The sequence below is a fragment of the Zootermopsis nevadensis genome, unplaced genomic scaffold (genome assembly GCF_977971745.1).
Source record: "Zootermopsis nevadensis isolate Lab colony 2312 unplaced genomic scaffold, Znev_1.0 Znev_ptg000016l, whole genome shotgun sequence".
Lineage (NCBI taxonomy): Eukaryota > Metazoa > Arthropoda > Insecta > Blattodea > Termopsidae > Zootermopsis > Zootermopsis nevadensis.
The window spans coordinates 8,785,154-8,807,093 of NW_028259148.1; the positions used below are offsets into that span (position 1 = coordinate 8,785,154).

At 37.4% G+C, this 21,940-nt stretch overlaps 1 protein-coding gene across 8 annotated transcripts in view; it reads right to left on the reverse strand.

Annotated features, from left to right (window-relative positions):
- unc-5 (netrin receptor unc-5) overlaps nucleotides 1-21,940 on the reverse strand; it is a 530,640-nt gene that overhangs the window by 421,431 nt on the left and 87,269 nt on the right. For 3 of the 8 annotated variants that reach the window (XM_087349606.1, XM_087349607.1, XM_087349608.1), the window contains exons 1-2: nucleotides 10,284-10,492; nucleotides 9,445-9,533 (exon numbers count right to left, since the gene is read on the reverse strand). The exons of 1 other annotated variant lie outside the window; for it this stretch is intronic. The gene's annotated coding sequence lies outside the window, so the exon portion shown is untranslated. Of the gene's footprint in view, nucleotides 1-9,444; nucleotides 9,534-10,283; nucleotides 10,494-21,940 lie in introns of those variants that run through there. 4 more of the 8 variants (XM_087349610.1, XM_087349612.1, XM_087349615.1 and 1 more) reach the window with 3 other exon arrangements.

Here is a 21,940-nt window from a genome sequence, read left to right on the forward strand (position 1 = left end):
CTTTGCCGAAGAGGAAGCATGCCAGGTAATACAATAATTCAGTTATAAGCCTATATGCAATGTATTAATACTTGTCATTCACTTTTGAGCTTTTCATTAAATATTTGAATCTGTACTGAATCCACAATAATCCTCCCAATTAACTAAACACAGGACCACAAATGTATTCAATGGAATCTAAAGTATCGATACAGTGTTATATAAAACCACAAAAATATTAATGTATATGCAAAGTGGAAGCCTAAATATTTTCCACGAGACCCAACACTGTCACTGTCCAGTGGGACACGCATACTGAAATTCTCGTGTGAAACAACACATCAGTTTCAAATCAAGCTTCGTGATGATAAATTCAAAACTGGGCTCACAGTGACCTCTAATTTTTACAGCCAGTAACATGTAACAACTGTTATTACCTGCTCCTCTGGTTTAATTATCATGGAGTTTAAATTGAGTGTTTAACATCGAAACCTAAAGCTTATGGGTACAAACCTCAAATTGATATCATTCTTAGTATCAAGATGTATTTGATGAGATTTCAGGTTAGCGTGGTAGTATGAAGTTAACTATCTTTTACGATGTGTAGGTATATTTTGCGTTTACTTCTAGACCAGTTTTCTTACTAGAATCCAATATACATCCTAAGTTTAATTAAAGTCGAGGGACGTTTGGGTTCGCTGAGCATCTATTAGCTTATCAAAAAGAACTGTACTCCATAGAGTTCGTTTCTAGTTTCTCTCAAAAACCTACGTTTCTAAAAACAATATCGCCAATTTATCTATCCTTGTGAAAGGCGATTATTATAATCGAAAGAATTTTAATAACGAAACTATATTCTGACGAATACGAAAGTAAATAAATTTTATTAGCGTAATATTTAAGATAAACCTCGGTTAGACAATAGAGTACAATGAAAGATTTTCAGTAGTTTCCCTTCCTAAATTATGCCTCAAAATAAGCAACGACCACTTCCACATTCTTTACATTTATTTATCTTATCATTAGATGTATTTTAATCTCAGCTATTAAAAGCATCGTCATATACCATAAATAAATACATAAATAAGATTAGGAGAACAGTGAATATTGACTGATGTGCAACTGTCAGTGTCTACACAGAGGTCGTGAAGCTTTGCTGAAAGATTGCCTGAAAGTGATCATTAAATCTGTAATGAGGATCATCAGCAAAGTCTAGCGATGTACGCGTGTGGGTGTTAACGTCAAAACTATGATTACTGTCCGCACAATAACAAATGAGAACTTTGTTCTTGTTCATATTAATCTATCTTTGTCTACCCCCTCATTATCCACTCTTCCACTAGCTTCATCAGTGATATTTGTTCTGTAGCACACAAACACCGACGGCGCCCACAAACGATAACCTAAATCAGTGCGTCACAGCTCACACACCCAATACATCTTATTGATTATTGATTGGGGTTGTGGCCCAGGGGTAGATGAACGATGAAGGTGATGTTGGTGTGGGACGAAGGAGTTGATTGGGAAATTCCGGAAAATCCTTTGTGCAAAATTCGTAATCTACATTCAATAAGCCAGGGCTGGCCAAACATTCGAATTCTTGCTGATAAAATTTGGGCACATTGATTTGTCTACAAGTTATGGCAGCTTTATTTTGGCCAGTACTGTCATTTAAAAGTGAAGGAAGCAAAGCAAATGGCATAAGGGGGAAAATTAAATAAATGCGACAAATACGAAGAAGAAAAAGGAAAATATAGGAGGAAATTTGAAAAATCTCTTAATTGGCAAAATTGACGAATGGAAGTAACAACTCAATAATAGCTTCATTATGGTAACAATCTCAAATATGTACGAAATTATGTTAAAACGCCGATGTCGTAAAACATGCATAAAAGTTTCTCGGAAACCCTTAAGAGATCATTTGGGGCACACGATCATAAATCGGAGGGAAAAATTAAAGCTGATCTTAAGAAAGCAGTGTCGAAGGCTGTTGGTTTAGTTCATGTGGTTCAGGATACGGACCAGTGGCGAGCTCTTGCGAAAACAGCAATAATTTTGTTCCAATCAAGTGGAAAATTTCTTGACTGGCAGAAATATCATTAGACTGTACTAGAAAGACGCTGTTCTATGTACGAAGTTAATGTTATCCGACAGTACAGTTTTATACCCGTCTCCAAGTATAATTTTATGTGTAACATGTTCATTGGAACTTGATCCTACTTCATGCTTATAATTTCCAGGGAAGTCAATAATCTACATACCGCGACCCTGGTAATAAAGTAACATAAGGGATGACCACAAGTAAAGTGCAAATAATATTAAAACATAAGAATGTAAACTGAAGTCTTTGGGTTATGATGTAGCGTGGAAAGTAGTTATCGACGTTTCGGAGGACACTTACTATATCCATTTTCTACCCCGTGGATTGTTAGAAGACATACCGAGACGTTTACATTTGTTTGGACATGCAGTTCAAATATTTGAAAGACGATATGGTTATAAAAAATGTGTAGGGAAATCTTTTGTTAAGTGACCATCCAAAGATTCAGATGGAGTCAGCCCGATGTAATTGTACTGTTATCCTACCACACGAGAAACATACATCGCCTTTAGTGTAGTTAATTTTAATTACCAATTAAATTACAATTTTATAGACAACATTTTCTTCTGATTACCATATATGAAAATGGAAAAAAATAATACTATGAAATTTCGTCAGCACTTATTTGTGTAGCATTTATAAAACGGAACATTGTCCCATCTAGTGTCGTTACAAAGAACTTATAAGACGAATATACCAGTCATGAACACTATCCTATTTTACATTAACTATACACTGACTAAATGCAAAATGTTTCAACCAATTCTGAGAATATTTACCCTAATTCTCTGTACATTTCCTTTAACTATATACGGCAGTAGTAGTAGGCTTCGATACAGGTTAAAGACCGCCATATTCCACACCGTTATGGGCTGAAATTCATCACTGAACTTTATGACGTAATGTATGATCTAAAGCTTTCACGGCGACCAAGTATAACGAATTCTTCTCGGGCTACGAGCCGTGTAAGGTTGTTTAATGGACAAACTTATCCTCAGGGTACTCATAGTGCCTGAGGAAGAGAACGAAGATGGTTCTCGAAAAGCTGCTATTTTCTCCATTACACTTTTGTCAACCCGAGATGAATTCATTATATTTATGACGTAATATTCAACGCTCCAACTGCGTATTCGGAAGATGCCACGTCAGAAACAGACAATCCTAAGTAAAATTCTACTTCGTAGTCCAAAATTTCTTAGCATAGTTCAAACTTATTCGTAATCGTCCTTTTACTATCCGCTGCGTGGAGTAAGTGTCGCGATCGTGTGCAGTGGCCTCGCCCGCCCAATTCATCAACTTGAACTTGTTTTGCTGCTGCTCAATCTCTGATGTGGTTCTTGTTGTTTGTGGCATTCATAGGGCATGCACAGAAATGGCGTGGTTAGCAACAAGATACAAACTGCTTCAATCATGCCCAATGTGCGTTGTCTTTGTCTGGTTTACCAGTTGTATACAGCACACTCAGAGACTGACAGGGGTCTCCGTGGGGCCATGTGAAAAATAAACAATTCGTTGTAATTAATACCATTAACTGGTCGACCGAAGACCCTGTCTACAATTCGTTTTCTTCCTAAGCCACAACGGGACATTCAGGAGAGAGTACGTCAAACGTCAGCTTGTCTAAATCTCACTTATTATTAATCCAAATGTAAATATTTATTACAGACAAATCGTGTGTGGCTTGCTTTCAGGTTCTCACACCTGCGAGTATGAAGATGGCTGCCTTCTGCGATGTTATGCCGTGTAGTCTGGTAGGAATTTACAGACGTTTCAGAGATATTTATTGCCTCAATTACCAGGATGATCGCCCTGATGACGCAGGCAGCAAGTAAGAACCTCCGAAACGTCGGTAACTTCTACCAGACTATAGGGTGTAACATCCCAGAAGTCAGTCATCTTCAAACTGTTGTGTATCCAGTGGCAAAGAAAATACAGGGAAATAAAATGGAGTTTTTTCGCTGTAACTGGTAGCACTGCAGAACAGATGACGAATGTGTTCCAGCAGAATGCAAAGTGTGTAATGCGACACTGGGTATGTTGGGACAGTATGCCGCATCGCATATTCAATAAGCTCAACTATTGGCCAGTGTTTTTTTGTTAGGCGGAAACCCTCCAAGAATCGAGCACGTGCTGTTACGATTTCTGAATCTGAAATTTCTGATATTTGGCTCGGCAGGGAAGAGCCACTACAGTGACATCCAAATATCTCTTATCGTAAACATGTCGACTTCTTCGTGTGAGGACGTGACATTGTTAAGACCAAAGACCCTACCTACTACAAGAACTAGAAGCAAATTTCTCGTCTGAATTTACCAGATTCTTGCAGATATACAACTGAGACTCGGATGGCGTTATATTATCCGTCGGATCAGACAAACTGGGCACCTACAGGACTTCACAAAACGCATTTCTTTTGTAAATATTCCATTTTTTATTATCTGAATAAGTAACAGTTTCTTTGTATCCAACAGATGTTTATTTTTTGATTTCTTGGAGTGACACCATTAAAAGGTTCTTTATCTCAAGACAACACTAACAAAAAAGATAAAAGCCAGAGGTAAAGTTGTCCTTAATTAATCAGGTTCTAAAGACATGTAAACCGAGGTGAGATAAAACTCAGGCTTCGCCAACGTCTCCTGTTTTGAGATACCAGGATTTTGGGACAATGAAAATTCTGATTGTGGTAATCAACTATTCTATAAGATTACACAGCGTCACTAGCCATACAACCACAACCAGCTTTACACTCCTCAATTTGATTAGCCTAACATATCCTACTAATGTATCTGATGTACAGTACGAACATTGCAGTTCGTCGTTAACAAACCCAGGACATCAGTGAACAGTTCCGGTCAGTCGGAGAAAGAGAATGGCTTCAGACAAAAAGACCGGAGTTAGGTGCATAGGAAATTAGTAGCTTTCACCAAATTCCATGCTTCAAGGTCACAGAAATATTGTAAAACTTTGCAACAAACAGTGGAGCCCTGGCGAGTTAAGACAGCTCGGAAATTGCAGTGTAGCAGTGCGACATAATTCTGTCTCCTCACATAGATTCTGTCAGAATCTCTGTTGAACATGACAGTCATTCGAAATCTTATCTTCTGTGTTTACCGTTCATCTGTGGATGTAGAATTAGGTTGAGTGCTTCGGCGTCACTCTTCTGTTCTGTCAGCCATTGTCCTACTTAAGCGGTACTTAAGTTTTACAGCGTTTGTCTCCAGTTTCGTGCAGTTCAAGATCTAAGTGGGGAGCAAATACGGAATAAGTTGATAATGATATTCTTATGGGTTTTGGCGCAGTGTAGAATCGCAGGTATATCACAACGTAGCACAGAAACAAGCTGTCTCCATCAACAGGGTTGAAGTGGGTAATGTTCTGCATTTTCAGCACTGAAACCGGAGAAAGTTATGCATCTTCCAAACGCTGATTTCTACACGGCGCCAAAACCCAGAAGATAATCATCCTCACGGACGTAAAATCTTCAAATCTCACACGGAGACAATTAGTTTGTAACCATTAAATCCCGTACTTCATGGCTAAAAAGAGGCCTCTCAAGAGATGTAAGAATGCGAGCAGATCAGTGAAATTTATATCCAAAAAAGATTAATAAGAATATAAAATAACGACTGTGTAAGAAGACAACAGGGTCAATTATGAAAATGGGGGTTGAATACGCGAATCCCTAAATTTGATTACGGTTTAATTTTATTACTGTGAGATGACCCCGGCAATTGAAAAATAACGAACATACACCGTTAAATAATTACATACAAGAACAAAACACTTCGTTTTCGTTCAGCTGTCCTAACAGACAAGTTCATCATGATTTTCCTCAGGTATTACAGACAAATTCCTGTACTGCACCCGAAAATTGAGCCATGATCGCATACTTTACAATTTACCCTCCACATATCACCTTATCGTACAATGTTATTTAACCTAACAAGTTGAAAATCGTCGCTGAACATGCAAGAATCGATCAATCCTCTTCCTTTCAATCCCTGCACGGCCATGAAAAACGATCCATCCTATAATGCGAACGGGATCTATTCTTATTCCGTGGACCAGGCGTGGCTAGTCCATTAACTCCGTAATTCCCCCACCCAAATCGCTCCACTGGCTTGTATACGTGATGAATGATATACCAACACTCACTACATACACATACAATACCAGAACAGCTTCGTTTCTATCCCATGCAATGCCCCCCCCCCCCCAACTCACCCTTTCTTAAATGGTCTACATTTATTTATACACAACATGGGGTAAAGGATTTTCTTCCAGACTTTTACGTCACTGTTACTATGGTAAACGCCATGTCCTTTTTAAGTGCTATAGGCCATAAAGAAATGGTCTATCTACAATGTTCATGAGTCTCTTTTTGTAAACAAAAAAGTCAAACATGAGGGCCACTGAGTGAGTGGAACGGGTTAACTCTAATGGTACATACAGCTAGAAAAAGTATGTTTCTGTGGTTGATTGTAAAATGTGAAAGACTGTTTTGCTCTTCAGTGACAGAAAACAGGACGAAGCCTCCTGAGGGCACATGTTAAAGGCCCCCAGTTACTGCTACTGTCAACTCCTGCTGGATAAAATTACGATTAATTACAAGCTATCACGGTAATTAATAAACGTTAGACATATTTAGACTACAGGGAACGTCATCCCAGAAGAGTCATCTTCAAATCTAATCCAGGTCTTTACACTATGCATCTTTAACGTAATTTTTTCCCACCTTTCCACCAGCGTCTCAACCCCCAATAGGTAATTCTTCATAAGTTCACCTACACCAATGCGAATAGAATATGCATTTAATTATAACATTCGAATTCCTACGAAATTCCAGAAAAGAAAACTAAATTTTATGCCCGGCCGAGCTACTATCAGCTTCGGAAAAGGAACCCACTTTCCACGGAGTCAGTAATATTTTTTTAAATTTAATATTCATTTCGGCTGCTGCAAGAACTCAGCTGTTCCCCGCAAATCATCGCCACAGATTTTACACCACTTAAAAGCTTGCATCTGCCAACTTGACTTCAACACAGATGCTGTCCTGCAACTGCGGATTCAGTAAAATTTCATTGTCATCTGGTGTTGCTTCTTGTACGTCCATTATTTCGTAACTGTATTTTATTTTACATTATAAACTTTTGTCTTACTTATTCTTGGTTTATTTAACGACGTACTTTCAATTATTAACATTAATTTATCAAATGATATATCAGGGCGGTCGCCCTGATGATGCAGGCAACAAGGACCTCTGAAACGTCGGCAAACTTCTACCAGACTAGACTACACGACGCTAGAACCCAGAAGACAGCCATCTTCAGACTCACCGCCGTGTAAATATCGAATCCTACAAGGTTCTCGACTTTCATTATTACTAGCGTAACGCATGATGTGTCAGAGTCGACGGGAATTAACCTTTTCGTGTTATTGCAGTATTATCTTTGTAAATAGCATTTAATGTACAAAATTTATACAATTTATTCATAAAGTAAACTGAAGACAAACTCCTGCCAAACGCAGAGACTGCCAGACCCCACAACCTGCGCCAATATAGCCTAGTTTGCATTTCTTGCTACCAGATTCGCCACTGTTAGAAATTAACTTCAATTTTTGGAGCAAAACACGAACGACGCACTCGTACAGCAGTGTGTGACAGAAATTAGCTTCTATATTACGATCAGAAATATACATTTCTTGTACTCAGGAATTACAAATTGGACTTCTTAAGCTTTACGGAAATTATCATACATGCTAATTACGTAAGTTTTTCAGGGTACACACTGTTACAACAACCGCATTATTATAATACATACTTATACATTTTTCCTGCGAAGGGGACCGACATATTTATTCTAAGCACTGAAAATAAAATATTCATAGATTGATAAAGACGCCAACCAGCAAGAAAACAAATGTTATTTTTACATTTACATTTTCTCTTACATGCTTTCTCTTATTCTCTTCCATCTACATTTCGTTCTTGCATCATTCTTTCAAAATTGTCAACACACTGATAAATTGTTCTGGAAATCGACAATCGGAGATTCTCCAAGTAATCACGCCAATTTCACGACAGTATCTGACCAAACTTTATCAGAAAGGCGTGCAACCTGCAGCGGTGTTCGCTCCATTCTCAGACTGCTAATACTGTTGTCATGATAATACTGAACAGAGCATGCACAGAGCTTGATAAAGTAACAATTTTTTGTATTTCACGTGGGCTAATGCGGGGATATTACTTTAAATTAGGCCACGGCCACTTCCTTCCACATCCTTTCCCTTTAACTACCAACCTCTCATTCGACTCTATGGTCTAAGTCAGTGGTATTCAACCTGGGGTACGCGAAGACATATTAGGGCGCACTTGAAATTTAAAATATATATATATATATTATTTTATGATAAACACTAAATAATCAGTAATGTAATTTATATAATTTATTTTAGACGTAGATTATATACTATGTATAACTTGAATTATACACCAACAACTTTGGGGGTACAAAGTTGAAGAGAAATTATATCTGGGGGTACGCGAACAAAAAAGGTTGAATACCACTGGTCTAAGTCACTGAAAAAGCATTAAATAAGCTACAAATGAATATATTCACATGGGTCAGCGACAAAACTAAGAAATTTAAACTGTAAATATACTGCAAGATGATATTCTTCAGTATGACCCACTACGGGCCCTCCCCTGACTACAGACGCAAGTATTTTTGGATACCGACAGAAGAATATTCTAAGTAGAAATACAGTAGTTTCTGTCGGCAACAGAAAGCAAACTGGGATCTTATATATCATGGCGATTTATCTCGTCACTAGATAAACACACACTCGAGTTTCAAAGATGTTCCAAATGGACAAAATATTTGGCAAAATTAGTGCCGGCATGTCATCACACACAATGGAAATAAACACGGGATGCCACATGAATTGGTGCAAACCTACCGACAAAGCATATTTTAAAATAAGGGTAAGCAACCTTTGTCGAGGGCCGTAAAGAAATTAATAATATCGTTGACATTACGCGGAAATGTACTCAAAGAGTATACACGGCTTGCATTTATTGAAAAACCGATGACAGCTATTATTCCTCCATACAACTGAGTTTAATATAACGACGTTGTTTGTCAGCTTTCAGACAGTTTGAATTTTGGTATCATTATTAATTTTATAAAACCTCCGTTATTAACATAAGAGCAATTTTCGTATTATTTGTTAAATTTCATATCCTCTGAGAAACGGAACAATGTACTTTTATTCACCCTTCGGCTTTCTAATACGCCATTTTAAAAAAGTTTACGGTTTTATCAATATATTACGTGCTACATTAGCTATCTGCCGTCACTCACATTTGATTCCTGTTCTGGCATGTCCGATTTCTCTATCATCCGCTGCATGTATCACCTCCCCTCACTGCACTTGGCCTTCGCAGAGCCAGCTGTAGGAATAAAAAAACATCAGCGTCGTTAAATGGAACAAGGGAAAGCCTTTACTGACAACAAAATATATTAAAATCATTACACAATATTTTACAAACAAATAACAAACCGTTTAAATTAACCCAGAATTAAAAATATTGAAAATAATTTATGAAATGAGAGTTGAAGTTCACACGGGGAAGACATTGCTCGAGGTCACTCTTTCCCAAACTCCAAACATTTGCGTGTCCCTTCAGGAATCTTGGACCCCCTCTCTCAAACAGAATATCAGAGTTCAACTGACAGCAGATCGCACTCTGAAATAATTTTTAGTAATTTATTTTCTCTCACGTACACCACTAAGTCGTTTTGCGTGCCACACTTTGAGAATCACTGGTAAAATTACCTAATACATTAATTAAAATTCATTTACTGTTCTCAAATTGTCACATTCTTACATACAGACGGATAAAAATATTTTATATGGGCTCTGCAGAGATGGAAACTTACAGAATATGGGAATCATACTTCATTACACGGCCTTTAACAAAGAGACGGATGTGATTAATTTAGAACATTACGTATGCGTACCTTTAACCTATATACTTATAACATAACAACAAATTTGATTGGTAAAGTTAGTATGGTCTGGGTAAGAAATAATTATCAATTCACAAACTCGAGTTTCAATGATAGGTTATGAAGTTTAGGCTTGTTACATTTGTTTACGTTAGGTCTAATAACCTATTCAAATTCAGTTGGCCACCTACCATTTTGTGAAGTTGCCCCACAAATACACGAGAGTGTATCATAAAACATTAATGAACTAAACAAAACGTCTGTTCACAGTACATTCCACAACTCGCTAAAGTACTACACGTTTCCACCACAAATTATTCTTTCTTGGGAACAACTGTTTGTTTTTAGACTGTTCGCTCTGAGCCCAGTAGTGTCGCTACGTGACATCTCAACTGTTACAATGCACCAGTCGCTGCAAGGTCATGCAATTTCGCAGTGATGCCAACGCCATTAAACCGAAGTTAATGACACGTAAACTTTCCATAACTTTAAAACTGTTCCGAATTAAAATTCTGTAAAATATCGTACATACAGAAGAAAGAAGTGGCTAATTTTTCTCTAAAACGAAAAGATTAAGAGATATCTTTGCCCACATCGCACATATTTGATGTTTATAATACAGAAACATAATCAAGACCCTATGTTAGAAATTATCCAGTTCCATTAACAATCAGATAGGATTTCGTGTTATCAGAAGGACGAACATTGAAGATGACTGTCTTCTGAGATGTTCCTTTTCGTCTGATAGAAATTGACGAACGAAATGCTTACTGCCTCTACCACCAAGGCAATGATACTGGAGAAAGTAAGTACCTCTGAAACGTCGATAAATATTTATCAGACCATACGTCACAACAGCTCAGAATACATTCTCTTTCCGAATGAATCCAGACTATAAATCAGACGCATAATGGTTTATCTAACCAGATCAATATTATTCACATGAAATAGACCCTTAATTCTTAGGTTACAGTGGTTAAATTCAAAGAAGAGGCAGTCCTTATGTACAGTACAGTTAATTTATTCGCTTAATATAAAAAAGCCTCAAAGAACAAACACATAACCTGTAGGATCTGAGGTTTTCGTAGTAAGTACGAAGAAAATTGTCTGCTGAGTTGTAGTACCGTGTAATCTGTGTCATCGTCCTGATGATGGAGGCAGCAAGGACCTCTGAAACGTCGGTAAACTTCTACCAGACCACACGGTGCTACAACCCAGAAGACAGTCATCTACATAACCTGTATTCTTTTTCTTTCAGTTTATCAAGCTGCTGATGGTTCTGCTGGAACTTTGTGCTATAGAATTACGAGAAAATATAAAGACAAAGACTAACATTTTTCATCTTCAGTTCAGTATTCACGCTATTCGTCAAGACACGCCCCTCCATAGCTTATCGCGTTTTAAAAGTTCGGTTCTCCTCTCAGCTTTAAATATAGATTTTTTTATCTTCGTTATTTGTCGCTTCTGTTCGCCGCCAAGTGGTCCAGCAGGCAGCAGTGAAAGAGGGACAGAAAACTGTCTCAAACGTACTTCTAAGAGGATGATAAATAACACAAGACACAATTCAAAACTGAAATGAATCACAAGTGTAATGGCTTTGAAATGAACGCAGAGGGTAGGAGTCTTTCATTTCATTTGCTTTTACAACACGGTGGTCCAGAAGTCAATATTAACAAACCAACCAACCAACTGACAAACTCCATGAAGGACAGTATTTCTTCGGAACCTGATTGTCAATCGGCTAGTCAAGTAATTCCCCGTCTGTTATGGAACCCAAAGGCTCATTACCGTGTCCATAAGAACCCGTATACGGTCTCTTCTTACATCAGATGAATCCAATCTATTCTCTCCCACTCAGTTGTTTTAAGATCCATTTTAATAGTATCCTATCTGCTCATAGGCCTTACAATTGCTGCAACCCTCTCAGGCTTCCCAACAAAAATTTTGAACGTATTTGTCATCTCCCCATGTGGGCTACATGCCCCGCCCATCACATCCTTCCTTAATTTTATCGTCGTAATATAATTTTTTAAAGTGTACAAATCATGGAGCTGATCATTATGAAATTTTTCCAGCTTCCTATCATTTCATCCAACTTTGGTAACAAACATTCTCATCAACACCCTCTCCTAAGAAACAAAATGTGCTCTTCACGAATTTTGGTGACAAAATTTTACACTCATACAAAACAACAGGTAAACTAAAAGTTCTGTATATTCTAATTATTACGTTTTTAGATAGGAGATAGAACACAAAGGATTCTGAACTTCGTGCTAAAAAAAACATTCATTGAATTTAATCTGTTCTTAATTCCTTCAGAAGTAATTCATAATTGTTAGACTTGAGGTTCTCACAGCGGTGAGTATGAAGATTTCCGTCTTCTGGGTTGTTGCGCTATGTAGTCTGGTCGATGTTAACCAACGTTTCAGAGGTCATACTGCCTCCGTCATCAGGGCGATGAGTATGAAGATTTCCGTCATCTGGGTTGTTGCGCTGTGTAGTCTGGTCGATGTTAACCAACGTTTCAGAGGTCATACTGCCTCTGTCATCAGGGCGATGAGTATGAAGATTTCTGTCATCTCGGTTGTTGCGCTGTGTAGTCTGGTCGATATTAACCAACGACCTGATGACGGAGGCAGTATGACCTCTGAAACGTTGGTTAATATCGACCAGACTACACAGCGCAACAACCCAGAAGACGGAAATCTAATTCATAATTGTTAACGTGCTCCCGAAATATTTAAATTCTGCCACAAAAGTATACACATAGTTGCAAATATTGAATCGTTTTTCATTTTATGGCTGGAGCGTTACTTTCTGTCAAGTAACATAGGAGTCGGTGTGCACAGGAAACCGTGAAATGTAGACTAAATCAAAAGGGAACAAATAACGGATATAAAACCTGATGGGCAAAATGACTGTGTCAGTACATTTGCAAATATGCCAAAGACAGACTTCATAACTTTACTGAACAGGCTTCAACTGGAGAAACTGCGAAATTAAATTACCCATAATTGTCATACGTAACCTGATCAGAAATTTAATTAACTTTCGCACAATTCTGTCATACGTACTGTGACTTTACGCAAATTACCAACTGTGTACCAATATTAAAATGGCTATTTTATGTACATGATGTTTCGGGTACTGGAAATATTCTTGTCTTCACGTTATTTATTGCCGTTACACTGACAGATTTTAATTTATTTAGTAGTCGATGTACTAGTACTAGTATTCAAACGGCCACCTCATCACCAATTCAAAAAATACAACAAAAGCTGTAACGTTTCATATTGAACCCTAATTACGCCCGATGTTTTTCTCAGGCCAAATGTAATGTTGGAAAATTCGTACGGAGACTGAACTCTAGGACATTTTAGTTCAATAAACAGACAAAAAATACTCTGCGGACTGCAGTATTCTTTGTAACACTGCAGTCTTGTTAGTGGTTACCAACGTCTCGGAGGAACATAAAATTGCCATCTTCAGAGTAGAGATTTAGACGGCGTTAAAATTCAGAAGACCACAGTCCATATCTTCATAGGCGAAAACCTCAAATATAAAGAGTTTTTTTTTTTGATGCTACAAGTAATAAAATTTAGGGCTATAAATTTTCAGATGGAAAAAATGTAAATAAATTCTACATGGAGATCCGTAAAGTAAACAAGATTATTAAGTTAACTTTTGTATATATTCCTTGGCATTTATATTTATCCAGTCTACATAGAGAATACATTAAATGCCCACTTGTAAGCCATATGTAATTTGCTTATTTCAGCTACCATGTACCGCAGAAACCAAAGGTCTTATTTCGGTAGTAAGGTAGCAGGTTGCAGTGGCCATGTAGATATGTAACTACGTATTGAGGTATACCTCTTTTTATTCATTCATCTTAATGGTGTCAAGGTTTGAACACAGGAATACATTTAATACCTCCATATATTTTTCCATTGTTCAATTTATTGCAAGTATTCGGGATAGGAAAAGAAAGTGATAATTTATCTACAAAGCGTGTAGATACAAAACCCTTTATCGGTCCCTTTCATATTTCATAATATTTCTGTCTCATAAATATTCTATATAACATTAATTTTTCGAGAATATAATGTTAACCAGTTCATTATACAGAATATCAACACAGACAAGGCTACAACATTCTAAACCTGTTACGAACACAACATTCTGTAATACTCAAAAATACACAAGAGAAACGAGGCATCTGAGAACTTTCAGAATATAGATCACCAGCCAAGAGAAACATAAACAAATCCAGACTCAAAAACTGAAACTATTCATCAGACACCCTGAAACAAGATGGACCCCAATGGAGCTCCTTGGGGCGTCTCCGGGTCTTATGACAACACACACGTCGCCACAGCGGGACGCTCCACATACACACAAACATCTCTAGGGGTCCATCGTCTTACAGACACAATCAACTCAGCGAACTTTTACAGAGTGTGGCATCAGTGTTGGAAGAAACCGATTGAGCGAATACTCTCACATTTATCATTGTAATGATATCATCTTGCTGCCAACGAGTTTTAAGCTAATCATCAATTTACTAGAGCAGTTTCATTAATTTAATAACATATTAATGTATTACGGTTTTCTAGACAGTTTGATTTATAGTGTTTATTTCTTAAAATTTTAGTTTATATAACGTATCTACTACGTATGATAATATTACTAGATTGTATTTTACATTCAGGTTTGACAACACACACACTGTTTTATTTAATGGCTTTGTACGAATCTGTAGTTTGTCATTTAACATATAAAATAGTTAAGTGAATTATATTTCAAACAGAGATTCAATAAACAACAAATATTATTTATGATGTAAAACATAACGATGACAGCTATTCTCATGTTGCTCTGTGATTAGTGTTTGAATTTTCCATGGTAAGCTGTACATGTACTGTTAATGGTACAGAGATACAGAAACCATCCTCTTCAATGGGTCTCATACACATTAGTCTTCGGAGTTTAGACATTTCTAGCATCTCTTTCTGGTTTCAAGGAACAAGCATGCCATGTTTGGTGCAAATCGGTGTATCGGTACTCGAATTATAAGTGAATATACATACATACATTTTCAAGTTGAACAAAATATATATAATAGTATAAATAGTACCTATATATCGCTTAAGTCGTCTATATTAAGAATAATACATTTTACTAACTTACGTCACGAAATATCTTAAAGACGAGAAATTTTTCACACCGAACCAGAGGACTCAGAAAGATAATTGTTAAATTGTAAAATTGTTCCTTGATTCTAAAATGGCTGTCTTTTAGATTGTAACGCCGTATAGTCTGGTAGAAGTTTACAGACGTTTCAGAGGCCTTGCTGCCTCTGTCATCAGGGCGATGAGTGACTTCTACCAGATTATAAGGCGCTACAACCCTGAAGACTTACCGCCATGAAAACCTCAAATCATTCCTTAATTCTGTTCGTTAATAACAGTCCCATAACTTTCCCATTAACGTGAAAAGGCACATCCACTAACACAGTGGTATTCAACCTTTTTTGGTCGCGTACCCCCAGATATAATTTCTCTTCAACTTTGTACCCCCAAAGTTGTTGGTGTATAATTCAAGTTATACATAGTATATAATCTACATCTAAAATAAATTAAATAAATTACATCGCTGATTATTGAGTGTTTATCATAAAATAATATATATTTCTTAAATTTCACGTACCTCCTAAGATGTCTTCGCGTACCCCCGGCGGTACGCGTACCCCAGGTTGAATACCACTGCACTAACAGACCTAACCTAACCTAACCTACATGAAAATTGCTGCCCCTGTCCCAGAAGAAATTTTACATCATTGTAATACTACAGAATACTACGTACTATTAAAAAGAGGAATCAAACATGATTGCCGTTACTGGGACCAACCAGTCGATTTCACATCGATGTAATGGCAATTCTACAGCATCATAACAATAAGTTATTTGCATCAACCAGAACATATTTTTTTGTTTTAAATAAACAATTATCTTCAGGATAAAATTACTTCACCGCCACTGAACTGTCAGACGTCAATGACTGAAGAAGTCTTTTCAAGTATCCATACGTAGTTCTTAAAAACACTGTTCTTAATTACAATTTTCATACGTTGTGCATATACAGCGAAACAGATCATATATAAGACATTTTAACAGGATGTAAGGTCTATGAAAGTTCCTTATTGCGCCACGCATTCAGTACGACCAACAGAGTCCGTTGTCAAGTGGATAGTGGTATTCCACTTGTACTGGAAGGTTAAGTGGAAGTAGGAAGACGACATGAAACGAAACAGTGTGTGCCTTAGTGAGATAAAGTTTGCCAGAACCCCGATGTTAAACATAAAAGGAAAAAAAACCTTAAAACAATGGCGCCACTGTTTCAAAAGACGTGTCTCGGACAAGTGGGGTTTATGGGAAATTCAAAGAAGGACATACGACAGTGAAAGGATAAAATGATATAAGTCCAAAAATTACAAACGATGTAATATTTCTGGTTTATGGTCTACATTTTACGTTAAGCCTTCTTGTAATTTTGCAAAACTCTTACTTAAGCTGAAAGATTATGACTAAATTGTGTAATCACATTTATAAAAATTAAAAATAATAATCATCCATAAATTGTGGAGACTTTTCAAACATTTTGTTTCCTGAACTTTTAAAACATTATACTATTACCACTTCTTTTTAAAAAAATTACACCTTTTGAGCTAAACTAACTTATATTTCAACCGCTGAACAACTGAAACAATTTAATCACCAGATGTACAATCGAATCACTTAACTAAGTCACCAATTAACTAACCTATTAATCACATTTACTGACTAATCGACCAATCAGCTAAATGTACCACCAACCCATATGAGATCTAAAGGGCTTACTTATCGAGATGTGAGATATTTTTACAGCTCGTAACCAGTCGTCGTAAAGAAAGCCAGCCATAACAAGCATTATACTATCAAATGTAATGTAATCACAATAAACTACACCGATTGCTGTATATGGTGACCATTATTTTAAACGAAAGCTTCTGCACGCTACATTTAAGATCGTTTTAAACACTGCAGTACTACTGGTGTAATTATAATTTTTGATATAGCATGCCATACACGATCTATAAATTCTCCCATGTGTCCAAATTCGTACAACAAAGTTTATTTATTCGTGTGTGCCACAGATAGAAATTTAAAGTACTGAAGTCCGGTAAACGAGAAGGCTACTATTACTGAACGAGATACTCCATTCTCCTCTGAGTATGTATAGGAATTCTGACAGTTCACAATTCCGTGCCTGGTGAAACAAGCTTCGTCCGCAGAAAGAATCCACAAAAAAAGTTAAAATATCCTTTCATTTGCTTTAAAAGTCACTTTTTAAATACTAGACGTCACAACACGTGGCGTCAAAATCTGCTATGATTGATTACGACACACTTTCTGATTGGCGCTGATATCAAATACTACTTTCTAATTTGTCAAAATAGGATGTCGTCTGATTTGTTGTTCGCATTACGCACGTTCGTAGGATGAGATGCTGATAAATAAGCCCTTCAAGCTCATATTCAAGCTCTATTCATTTATCAACACAGAATAACGCTGTCTACTTTTTGACATGCAATTACGGGACACTTCATAAGCTCGTATGGTGACCTGATATCTCGTGTGTAATACTGCGCATGGTATCAACGCCTAGTAGATGCTGTACATTAGTTGCGAAACTAAACCGCCCTTGATTTTTTAGTATTCAAAAGTACAGTTTAACTCTTTGATGACTGATAACTGTTAATTGCTGTTGTTTTCGTAATGTGTATGGGACATTTACCTAAAATTCTACATATTTCATAACCATAGAAATGTCGGGAATAATGTATTACTACTCCTGATACATATTCGGGAAAACTGATGACATTTTTTTTCCCTGAGTCTCTCAAGGTAAATTCCATGAAATGGTACAAACATAAACAGATTTGCACTCTACCACTTATAAAAATAGTTTCAAAATTATGGTAATCCAAGATTATTTAACTATTTGGATTTGAACAGGATAAATTATTGTTAAACAAATAACAAATTACATCAAAGTTTCCAGTAAAAATTTAATGTTTATGTATTTCATCACCTAGAATGAGAAAGATAAATATGAACCTGACTGTACTGTAGTTGAATTGGTGTTTCTCTTATGCATTCAACACTCAGTGACATACATGAGAGATGAGATCAATGCGCGCTACACCAGTGAATCACTCGCGCCTGTAAAATAATGTCAATTACAGATTTGTGGGTGGATATGAATTTATGGGAATCTAAATTAACGTATGGTCTTCGGTTGCAAGTGGAGGCATCTATAGAACGATAACTCAATTTCACACTGTGATTCCAGCAGTAGAGTTTTCGAGTGTCCTGAAGATTGAGTAGAATTGTTCAAACGGGCATCACAAAAAATTTATGTAGCACAATTCAACAAATTATCTAAGTTCAAGAGACTTTTAAAAGAAACTCTGAAAAAATAGAGTATATTCCATTTTAAAGACAACAAAACTATTACGTACTAACTAGATGGCTTTCCGAACGCGAAGGTTCATCACCGAATTAACCAAAGCCCTCCACCGGACCCTGTCCTGGGCCAACAAAATCCAGTCTCCTTCAACTCCTATCTAAGATAGATCCCGCCTGAGATTATCCTCCCATCTACGTCTAGGTCTCCCAGCGGTCTCTTCCCCTCAGGCTTCTCAACCAATATCTGGTGCACACCTCTTGTCCCATCCATGCGCGCTACATACCCCGCCCATCTCGTTCTTCTCGACTGAATCACCCTGACAATACTGGGGGAGGAGTACAGATTTTTAAGCTCATCATTATGCAGTTTTCTCCATGTCCCATCGTCTTCTCTCCTAGGCCCAAATATCCTCCTCAAACACCTGCAATCTGTGTTCCTCCCTCTGAGTGAGAGACAATTACGTGCTACAACACAAAAATAAAATCAGAAGCAAGTCCACCCCCGTGTAATCGACTCTTCCCATGTCCTCAGTGACACTGAAGTCAAGGTCAACCTGGTTGCTAGGCCATTGCGCGCGCCACTTGCTGAAAAGCTGTGCAGGTACAAACGTGTTTTATTCAGAAAAATTACTTGGCATCGAACTCGTTTGCTGCCATGTGGTAACAAAATTTGTGGACACAGGAAGTGTCGTGGAGCGACAAAGCATTTTAAATCACGATCGTACAATTTCAAGCATTGCATCATCTGCAAGAATGGGATACGGCTTGCAAAAATCCATCTGGTTTCGTCGTTTTATGAGTGAAGGACTTCATGCCTATCAATTAGGGCTTAATCAGCTTTTAATCTACACTGAAGATGATACCTGAGTCAACATATAGACACTATGTGGATGAAGGTTTCTTAGGATGGTGTGTCTTCAGACTAGCTTCCGAAACGTAATTTTATTTAAATAGACGGGGATGATTGACGTCCGTTATAGTATTATTACCAAACCAGGTTTAAACGCGGATTATAAGAGCCTAGCTCCACCATCTGAATGTCTGTTAATAAATGCGGTGAAGGGAGAATTAACAAATAAATTCTGAGTAGAATCTTGGAAGTATTTCCTGAGAACTGATTACGAAGACTATTCATAAAGTGATGATTGATTTTATGAAAGCTAATGAAGTGACATTCAGGTGCGTTGGATTGAATTATGATTTAATGTTTGTGCTAACGATAAATACATGTTTTCAATGTAATAGAGACGGCTCTGAGGATGATGGTAGTGTCTGATTTAAAGTTGATGATTTGCGAGGCGATACATCATACAAGATTTTCTAACTTATGCCTTTCAGTAACACGTATCACAATTCATTTGTTGATTTTATATTCATACACGGAAACACGGTTTGTAATTGGCAGGGTAACTGGGGCCTATGGCTGCATATCTTTGGTTCGAATTCCATCAGAGAGGGAGTTCTTGGAAAGCTTATAGTCGATTATCTATTTGATATTCCCCGTCCTTTATGTAACCTGAAATTTCGTTGCCGCATTCAAGAGAGTCTCTACTCTATCCTGAGTCGTATGAATCCAATCTACTTTTCTAATTTTTTTCGATTGTTTGCGACAAACTAAAACAATATCTTAGGAAAAGCTTGAATAAAACAATAATTTTACCTGTAAGATTTGAAGTTTTCACAGTGGTGAGTGAAGATTTCTGTCTTCTGGGTTGTTGCGCTGTGTAGTCTGGTCGATGTTAACCAACGTTTCAGAGGTCATACTGCCTCCATCATTAGGGCGATGAAGATTTCTGTCTTCTGGGTTGTTTCGCTGTGTAGTCTGGTCGATGTTAACCAACGTTTCAGAGGTCATACTGCCTCCGTCATCAGGACTACACAGCGCAACAACCCAGAAGACAGAAATCTTCAATAACTTTACCTCTTGTTTGTGTCGATTTGAAACTTGGTACGTAATTTTAAGGGAATTACATTAGTTGCGGATGTGTGATAAGGGAGATAAGTCTTTTTGGTAGGTGAAGAAATTATGCAATCAGACGCTTCATAACTTCAATGTAAGGCTGGCCCGATACGCGCCATAGAGGCGCTTAGGGGGAGAGTTTGTCTAGCTACTACTCGTTCCTGTACTCTGACACTAGATCGGGTGAGTGGTCAGGGTTACAGCCGTGGTTTACCACCGGTACTATTGTACGTATAGGAGGGTGGGTGGGCTCCAAGGCCAGTTTGAATGCTGAAGATAGAAGAACAATCCTCTGCCCCAACAGGGGATCAAACCCCGGTTTTCCAGTTCCTGGCTAGACACTGTACTTGTTCTCATGACCAAATATTATTCGGGTGATCAAACCAATGCTATGAAGATGGTACAGATATGTGTCACAAGCTGGAAATGGGAAAAAAAAACATTAAAATTTTAAACATGAAACGTGAAGGAACAGAGATTTTGAGAAACCTCCGTGGATGAGAGAACGTTATTAAAATTGTTCTTACAGAAACAGGGTAGTGGGTGTGGATATGAATAGTGGCGGATTTTTGTGAAAAAGGTAACGAAACATTGGTTTTCATAAAAGATTTAAAATTTCATGTCTATATTATGAACTATCAGCTTCTCTAGAAGGACTATGTTCCATAGAATGGGTCCATATGACACTTTTCCTTCCGATGCGCCCCTCCGAATTTTCTCTCCTTGGTTATTTCCGTGTCTAATTTGACTTTGCAGTTTACACAGTGTCGTTAAATAACCACGAGTTTTAGGACTGTGCAAATAAAGTACATTAGTGACGGTACAAATGTTGGCTTTCAAGTAAAGACAGGCTTTAGCTTTACGAAGTTTAAAGTCACAGCATAAGCAAAGAAGGGATCGGATAGAGTGTGTGCACAGTGGAACAAAGTTATGCACAACGAAGTCCATTATAAGAGGTGCAGCTTACTAGTGTTAACCCATGTAGGTCTCGCAGCTCCAGAGTCTGTTTACAAGAGTCTTCGAGAGATGGCAGAGTAAAGACTGCGCTTTGGAGGAAGAAGATCAAACTTACCTATGGGTTCAGCAGAGGTCGCCAAGAATTCACTGTACAGAGTAGAACAAAATATGTGACGTTCTTTCAAAAATGGTTAGAATTAGGTATTTTAACATTTGTGATACCCGGATCTCTCAAAGTATCTGATAAGAAGGTGTTACTACGAGATACGTTTTTGCCTTAAATTTTGGTGATAAATGTGGCGAAATTATAAATAAAACACTTGTGTTTAACGTTCACAATTAAGCATTTTTTATCTATAAAGAGCTAACCAAAATGCATAAATATTTTTGTACGCTTAGGCACGTTCCAGACAACTTATAT